The sequence below is a fragment of the Papio anubis genome, chromosome 12 (assembly GCF_008728515.1).
Source record: "Papio anubis isolate 15944 chromosome 12, Panubis1.0, whole genome shotgun sequence".
Taxonomy (NCBI): domain Eukaryota; kingdom Metazoa; phylum Chordata; class Mammalia; order Primates; family Cercopithecidae; genus Papio; species Papio anubis.
Window position 1 is genome coordinate 68,194,578 of NC_044987.1, and position 12,797 is coordinate 68,207,374.

Consider the following 12,797-nt stretch of genomic DNA (forward strand, 5'->3'; position numbering starts at 1 on the left):
ATGGAGTCTCGCTCTGTTGCCCAGGCTGGAGTGCAGTGGCGCGATCTGGGCTCACCACAACCTCCACCTCCCAGGTACAAGTGATTCTCCTGCCTCAGCCTCCCGAGTAGCTGGGACTACAGGCGCCCGCCACCATGCCTGGCTAATTTTTGTATTTTTAGTAGAGATGGGGTGTCACTCTGTTGGCTAGGCTGGTCTCGAACTCCCAACCTCATGATCTGCTCACCTCAGCCTCCCAAAGTGCTGGGATTAAAGGCGTGAGCCACTGCGCCCAGCCGTTTCCCTTTATTTCTTAGTTCTTGATGACAGGGTCCCCCAAATACCCTCCCCTTCCTTACTGGAACCAAATCATACCATCCTCAGGACACAAGAATTTGAACATAGCCATGTACAGAACCAACAATCAATAAATGTAGAGCTTGGACATGTTAGCAAATAGCGAAGGTCTCTGGAAGCTACAACTTCCAAAGACCAATCTCCACATGATGGAGAAATCCAAGCCAGGTGAAGATCTGGGCTGAGTTTCAAATATTCCTGAGTTTATGAAGGAGGTGGAAGGTGGGAGGAAGAATTCTGGAACTGAACCCGCAGAAGGCCAAGCCTCCCACATCCCAAGGGTGACAGCAAACAGGTGTGGACCCGCAGCACGCTGAGGGATAGATAGGCAGTTATCTCCTGAAGTGATCCTTGTCAGAGAATTTCCATCAGTTTTTCTTACTATGTTTTATACTTTTTCAAAGTGACTACATATATTACTTTTATCTGTTTGGAGTCATCTGAATTCTCTTCCAATTCCACTAAGGATGCTCACGGTAATGGTTCTCTGCCTCTTGCCTGTCTAGTCTCTCCTGGATCTTCCAGGCTTACTCTTTGGATTCCCATCTCATACCCAGAGAGTCCTATCTTCTTCATCATGAAATAAGGTCCCCTCTAACAAAAGAAAATTCAGACATATAAATGTGCCTTGTGCAAGATCCCACCACAAACTAGTAACACTGCAGGGATTAGAATCCAATTCTCCGAACTCGCGTCCACCACTCCTTCCAACTGACCACAACACCTCCGTTATAGGAGAAACATCTGCCCTACAGCACTAAGACCAAGAATCAAAACAGTTTACTGCATGTCTTTTTAAGCAAAACAACACAACCAGAATGTTTGGCAGGGACTAACTAAATATTTCCTCTGTGACCTACGCCAGAGAGGAAAACTGTGGGAGTTGGGTAGGCACAGCACAGAGGGAAACCGAAGAGACCACTGCAAAGGCCAGCAGATGGGTAACAAAAGAGGAAAAATGCAATCCTAAACTGAGGACAAGCTGGGAACAAAGGAATTCGAGTTTAAAAAGTGGTTGAGATCTAAAGATAGGATTGTAGGTCTAAATGAGAATATTATCTAAGAGGGAAAGCATTTACGGAAAACTTAGGAGGACTATCTTCATGACCTTGGGGCGAGAAAGGAATTCTTAAAGGATACAAAAAGCGTTCACCAAGACAAAGCTTGATCAAAAGGATAAGGAGCTAAAATCTCATAGCAACATAGAAGCACTGACCACTCTTAGGCCTACAACACAGATGTATGCTGAAGTAATATAACACAGGAACAGCACCAAGGTCTGAACTGAAACCTAGCTTAGAAAGAAAAGCCCAAAGGCAAAACATTAACTTTCCAGTGAAGAAAAGAGGAGGAAGAAAGAGAGAGAATGGATACTAATTTGGCCTAATAGAAGCTGAAATAAAGCTTGAGACATGATAAGGTAGACAGGAATCTGTGGGAGTGAGATGGAAGCCCTAGGAAACCAGAAGCATCATCAGTGGAACTGGGAGGAAATTCAAGGGACCCGAACAAGGATCTTTGCAGGGGGAATTGAAGAAGTCACTGTACGGAAATAGGTCCACTGATTTAAAAAACAAAACGTAAAAACCTACCTGAATTATCCAAGAAAGAAACTCTCCAAAGGGTGTGAAATCTGTGAAAAGAGTGGAAAGGTTGTTACCACCAAGTAAAATTCACTTATACTTTCCAGTAACCTTTAAGAAAGAGCTTCAAATAGGATCCCTCAGTTCTCTCAGAGGCTCTGATAACAAGACTGTTCAACGGAACAAGAAAAGGTGGGCAGGGGGGTTCCACAGAAGAGCAAAGAGGTCTGAGGCCAACTTTTTACCCATGCTTAGGGCAACAGGCTTTCCCTCCTTCTGAGGTGACCACATCAGCAAACTGGGCCACCAGTGGTCACCCTCCCCAGTGACCCCTCCTTCCTCTCACAGACATTACATACAGAGTGGGGAAGAGGGAAGGAAAAAACTTGGAGCTCTTAACCTCAAAGGGTTTCCATTCTACTCAAAGTGCCAGGGCACACATTCCTAAGGTCCAGGAACCCTTGCATCAACACTCAGCTCAAGAAGCGCCCAGAAGCAGACCAGACTCTGGGCTGGGAAGACTGTTCGTTTTCTTAGGAAGGAGCGCTGACAACTACAGCAGAGACAGTAGGATGAGAAAAGGCCTAAGAGAACCCAGGGGAAGGGAATTTCAGGAGACAGATGAATTGCTTCCTCATTATGAACTGATCCACTTACTGGGCAGTCTATGAGACAAGGAGTTAAGCTAAGGGGAGTTTTGGTTTTTTGGGTTTTTTTTGTTTTGTTTTTGTTTTTTGTTTTTTGTTTTTTGTTTTTTTCAAGGCAGCTCTTCCCCAGGTGGAAAAATTGAGAGCACAGATAAAAGGAAGGAGTGACCTCCCTGGAAGCAGGGAAATCCCCCGCCCAATGCCTCATTTGTAATCAAGGGCAGCGAGGATGAGACTAATGTAAACAGGCCAGGGAAGCTAACATGCCCTTCTCCAGAGAGGCCAACACACACACTTCCCCCAGCATGGCCCCTGGAAAGGCAGAGGTAGGCACTCTCTTGGACAAAAGAGAGGGGACTTGGGGAGTTCCCAAGGTGCTTTCAGGCTTTTCTGTTCCCAGGCACTCAGCATTCACCAAAATTCCAGGGCACCAAGACCACAAAAAAGGTGAAGCTAAGATTCTGCTGCTTGGAGGAAAATGCAGTTTGCAAAAAGTCCCCACAAGAAAGGCTCAGAAGAAAATAATGGGGCTGAACAGCAGGAACACTCCCACATCTGAGCACCTAGGCCTGAGTCCGGCAAGCTTCCCACACCCCTCCCAGCACCAGCGCAATGAACAGCTGCCCTGGAGAAAATAATGGGGCCTTTGTCTGTGCCTTCTCCTGTAGATCTCTTTTTGGAGAACCAAACAGGATAATTCCTTTACAAGAGGGACTCTCCTAAATATCAGTCCAGGCCATGATGAAAGTTTTTACCATCCACAGCATCCCTCTCAAATAGACTCCTACTTATTTCATATTGGGCAAGAAGGGTGCTATGCAGCCTCTAGCCCCACCCCATATAGAAAGCATGGGCAGACAAGTCCTTGCAGCCCCTTCCTGCAGCCCTCACCAGTCACATACAGTAGCTGCTACTCCGGCTTTCTTCCTGGCCTGGCCACGGAACTGAAAGCCTAAGAACTGTTCTCACTCTCCTTCTTGCCATCTACCAGAATATTCCATATTGAGTGAAATTACAATGCTTGTTGATACTGTTTTCATCAAAATCTGTCAAAATGGACTCCCAACAGTAACTATGATTTTTACAAAAAAGCATGAAACAAGCTCTACAGTCAAACTTCTCTTAATGTTGCACTACTAAATAAAAATTTCCAAACTGACAAATATCAAGAAACTTATGCTGTCATTTTTCATGATTCAAAACATCTTAAATCTAACCTTACTATATAATAGATAAGTAGGTCCTTTCTTTGCTGTCTTGTTAGCCCATTTTCTTTGTTTTTAACTTACTATTTTGGTTTGCAAATGTCTCTTCTTACATGTTGTGAAGATGGTAATAGGTTTGGGGTTTTTGTTTTTAGTCCCTTTCCCTAAAAAAATTTAAAATTTCTCCTATGTTGGTCCAAATTAAGAAGCAAACAAACAAACAAAATGTGTTTTGTGAGGCCAGGTGCCTCACGCCTGTAATCCCAGCACTTTGGGAGACCAAGGTTGGAGGATCGCTTGAGCTCGAGAGTTCAAGGCCAGCCTGAGCAGCATAATGGGACCTCATCTCTACAAAAAAAAATTTTTTTTAATTATCCAGGCATGGTGGCACACACCTGTATTCCAAGCTACTCAGGAGGCTGAGGCAGGAGGATTGTTTGAGCTTGGAGTGTCGAGGCTGCAGTGAGTTATGACTGTACCACTGCACTCCAGCCTAGGTGACAGAGGAAGGCCATGTCTCAAAAATAAAAGAAAAAATGTGTTTTATAAAATCCCATATACCACATTTCTCCCATTTTCCTTCATTGGGTAACTGGTAGCAGATGAATTCAGGACCCACTTCTTCCAAACCACCACCACAGACTAGATGCCATGACACAAAATTCCCTTTCCATGAAACGGAGACAGTCCGAGCAACTCCTGGTGTCTTTCTCCTCAATTCCTCTGTTCTAACCATCATTCTTCCTCTCCCCAAACACCTCCAGATCAAGGGTACTTGGGTTTTCAGGCCAGTTAGCTGGATACCATGAGTTCCCCAATTCAATCCGGAGTATCCCCCATTCTCCATGATTTCAGCACAAGAAGGCGTCACAAAGTAGTAGAAAGAAATCTGGAATCAAATGAACAAAGGTTCAAATCCTGGATCTTCAGTGATTTACATAATCTCTCTGAGTCATGATTTCCTCCTGTCTGAGACAATCCGTTTATCAAAGTATCAAGTTGTGAACGGCACATAGTAGGTCCCCTGTGCTGACTCATTACTTCCTTGACAGGATTCTCTCCTGTCCTCCCAAAAAAAGATAGGCTTTTCTGAGACTTTTTTAAAAACAGGAGCTGGAAATACTGATATCAATAAGAGATTGTTCCCCAAGGAATCAAAGCTGTGCAATGTCCCTTACCTTGCTGTGCTGGTGACATTCCGATGACTGCCCTCAATTCCTTTCCAGCCTCTCTTAGGAAAGGCCCAGGACATCTATTTAATGGTATAAACCTGCATTTCTCCCTCTCAAGAGTCTGGAGTTATGAATTATTAGATGGCTCAGGGTTCTCTAAGGGCAAGGCTTTCAGTGTCATCATGGAAAATATTAAAATGTGGAAAAACTGCTCATCCCACCACCTCGTGTTTCTGTGTGGTATCGACTCAACCCTTTATGGTTTCCTCTTGGAGTGCAATCAATCTGCCCTGCGCAAACACCACATCAGGTCTCTCTCACTGTGCTAAACAAATGTTCCAAATGGGAAAAAAATTGTCATCAATTTTTTTCAGGACTGTTCACAGTCTTATCTCACAGCACTTATTTCAAGTCTTTCACTTATTTCATGACGGAGACATCATGAAAGCCAAAGAATTCCCTGTAATTCCCTGTACCAGAAAAGCATCACGCGTGCTACCTTTCCTGAGACCACAAAAAGTTTATATAGTTAAATTCTTTACAGTAAGGGTGATTTAGTAAATACATACATTGAGTTTGATTTAATGTTTAGGACTCTATAAAGGCTTCTCATGTAAGCAAATTCAAAAATCAGGACAAAAAATCCTGTACTGGCCTAAGGATCCCAAATTTTGGCTCCAAAATTAGAGTAGCTCTTCTTTTCTCTCTCTCTTTTTTTTGAGATGGAGTCTCACTCTATCGCCCGGGCTGGAGCGCAGTGGCGTGATCTAGGCTCACTGTAACCTCCGCCTCCTGGGTTCAAGTGATTTTCCTGCCTTAGCCTCCTGAGTAGCTGGGATTACAGGCACATGCCACCACGCCTGGCTAATTTTTGTATTTTTTGTAGAGATGGGGTTTCACTATGTTAGTCTTGAACTCCTGACCTCATGTGATTTGCCCGCCTCAGCCTCCCAAAGTGCAGGGATTATAGGCGTGAGTCACCATGCCCGGCCAGAGTCACTCATCTTAATAACAAGCTGAGGCTTGTTATTTATGTAAATAAATATTTACATTTTTAAATTAAATACAACATTACTCTCTTAAATGAATCTAAATGATCCAATGGACTCTAAATGTCATAGTGGATCATCTATTTAAAAAACATACATTTTATACTATGCCTTTTTGTTAACTCTTCCTTTTATTTCCTCTTCAGAATTTTATCCTCATATTTATGCTTCAAAATCTTTTATTGATCAACCTATATTTCTCTGCAATATATCTATTATTATACATATATACATATAAATGCATAAATTTTTAAATTCTGCTACGATTATAACCTCAATTTTTATCCTATTTATTATATACACACACACACACACACACACACACACACATATATATTTTTTGAGGCAGGGTCTCGCTCTGTTGCCCAGGCTGGAGTGCAGTGGCGTAATCACGGCTCACTGCAAGCTCCGCCTCCTGGGTTCACGCCATTCTCCTGCCTCAGCCTCCTGAGTAACTGGGACTACAGGCACCTGCCATCACACCTGGCTAATTTTTCATATTTTTAGTAGAGATGGGGTTTCACCATGTTAGCCAGGACGGTCTTGATCTCCTGACCTCGTGATCCACCCACCTCGGCCTCCCAAAGTGCTAGGATTACAGGCATGAGCCAGCAGGGTCTTGCTGTGTCACCCAGGCTGGAGTGCAGTGGCATAATCATAGCTCACTGCAGCCTCAAACTCCTGAGCTCAAGCAATCCTCCTGCCTCAGCCTCCCAAGTAGCTAGAACTACAGATGCCCACCACATTGCCCAGCTAATTCTTTCTATTTTTTATTTTTGTAGGAACAGAGTCTTGCTTTGTTGCCCAGGCTGGTCCCGAATTACTGGCCTCAAGTGATTCTCCTGCCTTGCCTTTCCAAAGTGTTGAGATTACAGGTGTGAGCCACCTGGCTATAATCTGTAAATGTTAAAAAAAAAAAAGAAAAGAAAAGAAAATTCTTCTTCTGGATTGGGTTTTCATTATCTTTATTGTTAATATGCAAACAATCAAAACATAATTGGTTTAGAAATTGGTACTATTATTAAACATAAAAAGTAAAATTTTATTCAAAATGCATTAATTTTTCATTTTTATAGTGGTAAGCACCAAGAAACTTTGTTCATATAAATAACTAAACAGAAGTGAGAGTCTACAGCCATACTACCCTGAATGTGCCATCTCGTCTGATCTCAAAAGTTAAGCAGGATCAGGCCTGGTTAGTACTTGAATGGGAGAAGTGAAATAAATTTTGATACAGCAATATCAGTATATTTAGAATTACAAATCAAAATCATGTCATGACCTATAATCAAAAATTATTTTTAATTATCTAGCAACTGACAATGTCTTCAATTTTGTTGAAAGCAAGAATTGGAAACCATCTGACTTAGAAAAGGATTTGCTACTCACAGTCATTCACTTTCCTAATAGTACTCCTAATTGTTCCTTTGCTTGTTAATCTGGAGGCTTTCACACATCAGGCACACAAATAGCAAGACTCCGGATTAATAATGACTATGTCTTCCTTTTGTAAAGTGGGAGAAGAGTGATTGAGAAAGGAAACACCTTGAGTGCAACTGTATTCTCAGACAGATCAGCCTTTGGAAAGGGGACACAGAAAGTCAAGGATCTAGAAAATATCCCCTGTCTGAAGACTACTAGCTTATCTGCCTCTCCCACCAAAACAGTGGCATTATCAAAATTAACATTAAATTATGTTTATTCATGGATAATTACTGTTATATTTTAACAGAAAGAGACTGAAGATAACCTAAACGTACTCAATAAAGGTCTGATTAAATAAATTACAGAGTGTCTAAAAACCAAAAATACACGGTTTCCCTTCAGGACTGAATCAAGTCCCTTCAGAATCAGGGCCCACACTTTATTCCCACAGCCTCAGCTCCTACAAGCCCTTCTAAGGTCCCCATGTGTATCATTCCCCACTGCAGGGGATGGTTTCTAGACCAGAGACCATGGTCCACAGAGCAACAGACAAGGACGTGCCAGAGGGCATAAGGACAGCAAGGCCTAAAGTGTACTGCTGAGGCTTGTTATGAACACTCATGGAATAGCAACCTGGAAGCCTATGTCCGGGGAAAGGGGGAGGGGACAGTGTCTACGCTGAGAGAGTAAGTAGCAAGGAGCCAGAAGGCTGAGCATGGTATGAAGGAATCAATACTCAAGAAGTTGGTAAGGTTGGTGACATCGGAAGGAAGATCCCCCCACAGGTTGCTGGCCCCAGAGGTCAGGGCACTATCTATCCTTGGAAGAAGACAAGTGGAAGACAGTATCATCTGAACCAAAGCAGCGCCCAGGCTGAAGGGCCCACTGGGCAGACACTCCAAGAGAAGGCTCATAGTCATCACGATGGGGAGGAGGGGAGGAGTGAGCCAAGATGTGGCTGCTTGTGGAGGGGGCAGAACCTACAGATGGGAACAAATGAACCTGGTTTCATAAAACAGCTTCCCTCTTCTGTGCCAAGTCAAATCCTGCCAACCTGCCAAGGGCCAAGATGATGCCCCTTGTTCTCCATGCAGCCTCCTTAAACACTTCTGCTTATAGTCAGTTCTTCTACCTCTAAACCCTCATCATTCTGTTTATACCAGAGGCAGCCTGAAATATTTCTAAGCTACTCCATGATCCATTTGTATTTTGATATTAATCCTTAGCTCTTTGCTGTAGGTGTTTTAGGCCTCTCTGAGGATAAGGCTCGTGACTTAGACATGTTCCTATCCCACAGGATGAGCCCTCAATGCTTTACTGTGCAGGACACCTACTTGCTCACAGTTCCAATGGACACACTGTCTCCTGCCACTCATCCCAAATGTCTATGTCTTTCACAGAATTAAAAGTTCACTATATACATGTGGATTCTGAATTTTTGGGTCTTTCATAGTCTTTGGCTTAGGGCTTCACGCTTGCTAAGCACTCAGTGAAACTTCTCCGGAGTCAATCATTCAGCTGCTGCTCTACCTGAGGCTCTAGTACCAATGAGCCAGCTCTCCAGAGATACGCTCACATGGTACAAACCACGTCCTAGTGGAGACGATTCTCCCATCATGGGAAGCTCTCCCTTCAAGCTAATCTTAACAAGAATGAAATGGGAATTTGGAATTTCGTTTCCCTTATACAAAGTCACTTCCTAAAATGGGGGGATTATAATTAGGTGATCATTAATTACAGTCGCCATCACAAAATTCAAAATACCTCAATTCCTTTACTTTTTATAACGAACCTAAAGTGGGATCTCAATAGTATATTTAAAAGAACTTGTCACAAATCTCAGTAAATACAATACAAATAAAATAGTTTGAAACTATGAAAGGAAGATCAGTAAACAGAGAAAAATGAATATATAGGAAAAGAGTATAAGCAGTCAAAGAAAAAGCTTACGGTAGAAAAGAAAAGTAAAGCTAATCCCTGTAATGGAATGCCTTCCTCACAGTAAGCCCTCAATAAATATTTGTCATCAAATTTACAGAATGGCTGATATTGATTCTCAAGGCGATGAAACAGACTACGCAAGTGCTGGCTGCAAAAGAAATAGAAACTTAAGGTCCATACTAAATCAATGAATTGACGGATGCAATAAAAACAGAAGTGATGCTACAGAAAAAGCTAATCAGAAAAAGACATAAAATACAAAAATACATTTTTCAATAAAAGAAACAGATTCAAAGAATGCACAAGATGACAAGCACAAGAAGGAATGCAGCTCAGAGAACCACCCTGCAAATGATGAAAGTCTTTGAACAAATGGCCTCAAATCTATAATTTAAAGTTTAATAGAAAAAATGCTATCTAAAAACAATAGAAGGATTTGCTCTGAATATAAAAGATTTACAAAATCGACAACCAGAGACTACCACTATGACATTCTCATATTTTTAAGCATAAGAAAAAGAAAAAACTCAGCAGGCAGAGAAGACGCAAATCCAAATTTCTTCCAGTTTTGCAGAGGACACAATTAAGTCCAGAGATGCATATAAAACTCTCAGAAAAAGTATTTTTACCTCCAATGTAACAAGGTGAGTAGACTCTTTGAGCAAGTGAAAAAGAAATATCTCTTAGAGCTTTGATCATATTGAAGAAATTTACCCATCACATACCTCACTTTAAATTATGTCCAAGAACAACTTTAAATGAGACTTAAATGTTTAAGTTTTACAAATAAGACCAAATAACCCAAATCAACAATTTCCCATTTAAAAAAATAATACCAGACAACATTGAGACAACTGAGTACATTTAAATATGGCCTAATAACAGATGATATTAAGGAATTATTGTTGGTTTGGTTAAATGTGAGAGAGTGGTTATAGATTTTTAAAGTTCTTATTAGATATGCTTCCTGAAATATTATTGGGTAAATAATATAATGTCCAGGAATGGAGGATATAGATAAGATTGGCAAAATGTTAATAATATTTAAAGCAGACAAAGAATATATGGAGTTCATTATACAGATGGGAACAATGGCTATCATCATAATAGCCAAGATACTGAATCAGTTCTCCTGACTTTTGTGCATATTTTGAAATAAGTTGTTTTCTAAATTAATATTTATTGTGCGTCTACTGAGTATCAGGTATTGCTTAGGTATTTGACACAAAAATAAAATGGCCTCAAGAAAAAAAAAAAAGTAAAGCAGATTCTTAACCCAGGGTTTATCCAGGGAAATATCCACGATTTCTATGGGTGACTAAATCACAGATATTGCCATTACTACTGTGTTTTATTGCCTATATTCAAATAGAAAGAAATATTAAATTTCAATCAGGGATGGATGAAAATTATGTCATTTTTTTTTTCCTGTCCAAGTTGCACGCACTCCAGCCTGGGCGACAGAGCAAGACTCCACCTCAAGAGAAAAAAAGAGATACTACTACAGTCCCTAATCTACACAAATTAAAACAGTGTAGCACTAGCACCAGAACAGTCAGAGAGCTCTGGTTAGCATATGATTAAAGCTGGCATTTTCAAAACAGTGGGGAAAGAATGGATTCCTTAACAAATGACATTAGAACAATTCTTTAGCAAAAATTAAGTTAGCAAAGTAGATAAGGGCAGGGACTGTGGGACTCAACTATCTTAACCTGTATCTTATATTTGCTGCTTACTAGCTGGGCAACCTTCAGCAAGTCAATTTATAATGATACTAACAGGGAAAATAACAGTACCTACATCATAAGGTTGTTGAAAGAATTAAACAAGTCAGTACATGCAAAGCATTTAGATTAGTACCTGGCATCTAGTATACACTCAAAAACATTCGCTATTTCATATGGTTTGGATGTGTGTTCCCTCCAAATCTCAAGTTGAAAAAGTGACCTTCAATGTTGGAGTTGGACCTACTGGGGGGTATTTGGATCATGGGATTGCATCCCTCATGAATGCCTGGGTGCTGTCCTTGCAGTAAGGAATGTGTTCTCACTCTATGAGTTCATGTGAGATCTGGTTGTTTAAAAGAGCCCTGGCACTCCCCGCACCCCACCACTCTCTCTTGTTCCTTCTCTTGCCATATGACATGCTGGCTCCCCATTGCCTTCCACCATGACTGGAAGCTTCTTGAAGCCCTCACCAGAAGTGGACGCTGGTACCATGATTCTTGTATAGCCTGCAGAACCACGAGCCAAATAAATCTGTTTTCTTTATAAATTACCCAGCCTCAGGTATTCCTTTATAGTAACCCAAACAGATTATTAATACATTACTATTATTACTAATGATTATTACTTCACAATAGAGTAAATTCCAGATTGAGTAAAGGTTTAAATGTTTTATCTTTTTGTTTTTATTCAGAGTGCCAGAATTCAAAAAGTTTAAATGTAAAAAAAAAAAAAAAAGTAGCATCATAAAAGAGCTAGAAGAATATATACTAGATATTTATCTAATATTGGTGAAAGCAGACCTTTCCAAGAATGACACCACAGGAAAAATATTCTCTAAAAGACTGTTAAGACTGGGTGCGGTGGCTCACACCTGTAATCCCAACACTCTGGGAAGCCAATGCGGGTGGCTCATCTGAGATCAGGAGTTTAACACCAGCCTGACCAACATGTAAAACCCTTGTCTCTACTAAAAATACAAAAATTAGGTGGGCGTGGTGGCGGACGCCTGTAATCCCAGCTACTCAGGCGGCTGAGGCATGAGAATCACTTGAACCCAGGAGGTGGAGGCTGCAGTGAGCTGAGATCACGCCATTGCATTCCAGCCTAGGCAACAGAGCGAGACTGTCTCCAAAAAAAAAGAGAGACTGCTATGGCCGGGCATGGTGGCTCATACCTGTAATCCCAGCAGTTTGGGAAGCCGAGGTGGACGAGTCACTTGAGGTCAGCAGTTTGAGACCAGTGTGGCCACACGGTGAAACCCCATCACTACTAAAGATACAAAAATTATCTGGGTGTGGTGGCAGGCACCTGTAATCCCAGCTACTCAGGAGGCTGAGGCAGAAGAATTGCTTGAATCCAAGAGGCAGAGGTTGCAGTGAGCTGAGATCGCCCCACTGTACTCCAGCCTGGGTGACAGAGGGAGATGCCATCTCAAAAAAAAAAAAAAAAAAAAAAAGGACAGATAAGGCTGGGTGCGGTGGCTCATGCCTATAATTCCAACACGTTGGGAGGCCAAGGCAAGCGGATCACTTGAGCCCAGGAGTTCAAGACCAGCCTGGGCAACATGGCAAAACCCCGTTTCCAGAAAAAATACAAAAATTAGCCAGCTGTGGTGGCACGCGCCCAAGGACCCAGTTCCTCAGGAGGCTGAGGTGGGAGGATCACTTGAGCCCAGGAGGTCGAGGCTGCAGTGAGCTGTGATCATGCCACCT

The 12,797-nt window shown here is 41.8% G+C and overlaps 1 protein-coding gene across 2 annotated transcripts in view; it reads right to left on the reverse strand.

Annotated features, from left to right (window-relative positions):
• The window catches only part of DENND2B (DENN domain containing 2B), a 176,296-nt gene that overhangs the window by 142,991 nt on the left and 20,508 nt on the right, over positions 1-12,797 (reverse strand). The window contains exon 2 of one of the 2 annotated variants that reach the window (XM_009186646.3): positions 1,929-1,969. The exons of the other annotated variant lie outside the window; for it this stretch is intronic. The gene's annotated coding sequence lies outside the window, so the exon portion shown is untranslated. The remainder of the gene's footprint in view (positions 1-1,928; positions 1,970-12,797) is intronic. 2 annotated transcript variants of the gene reach the window in all.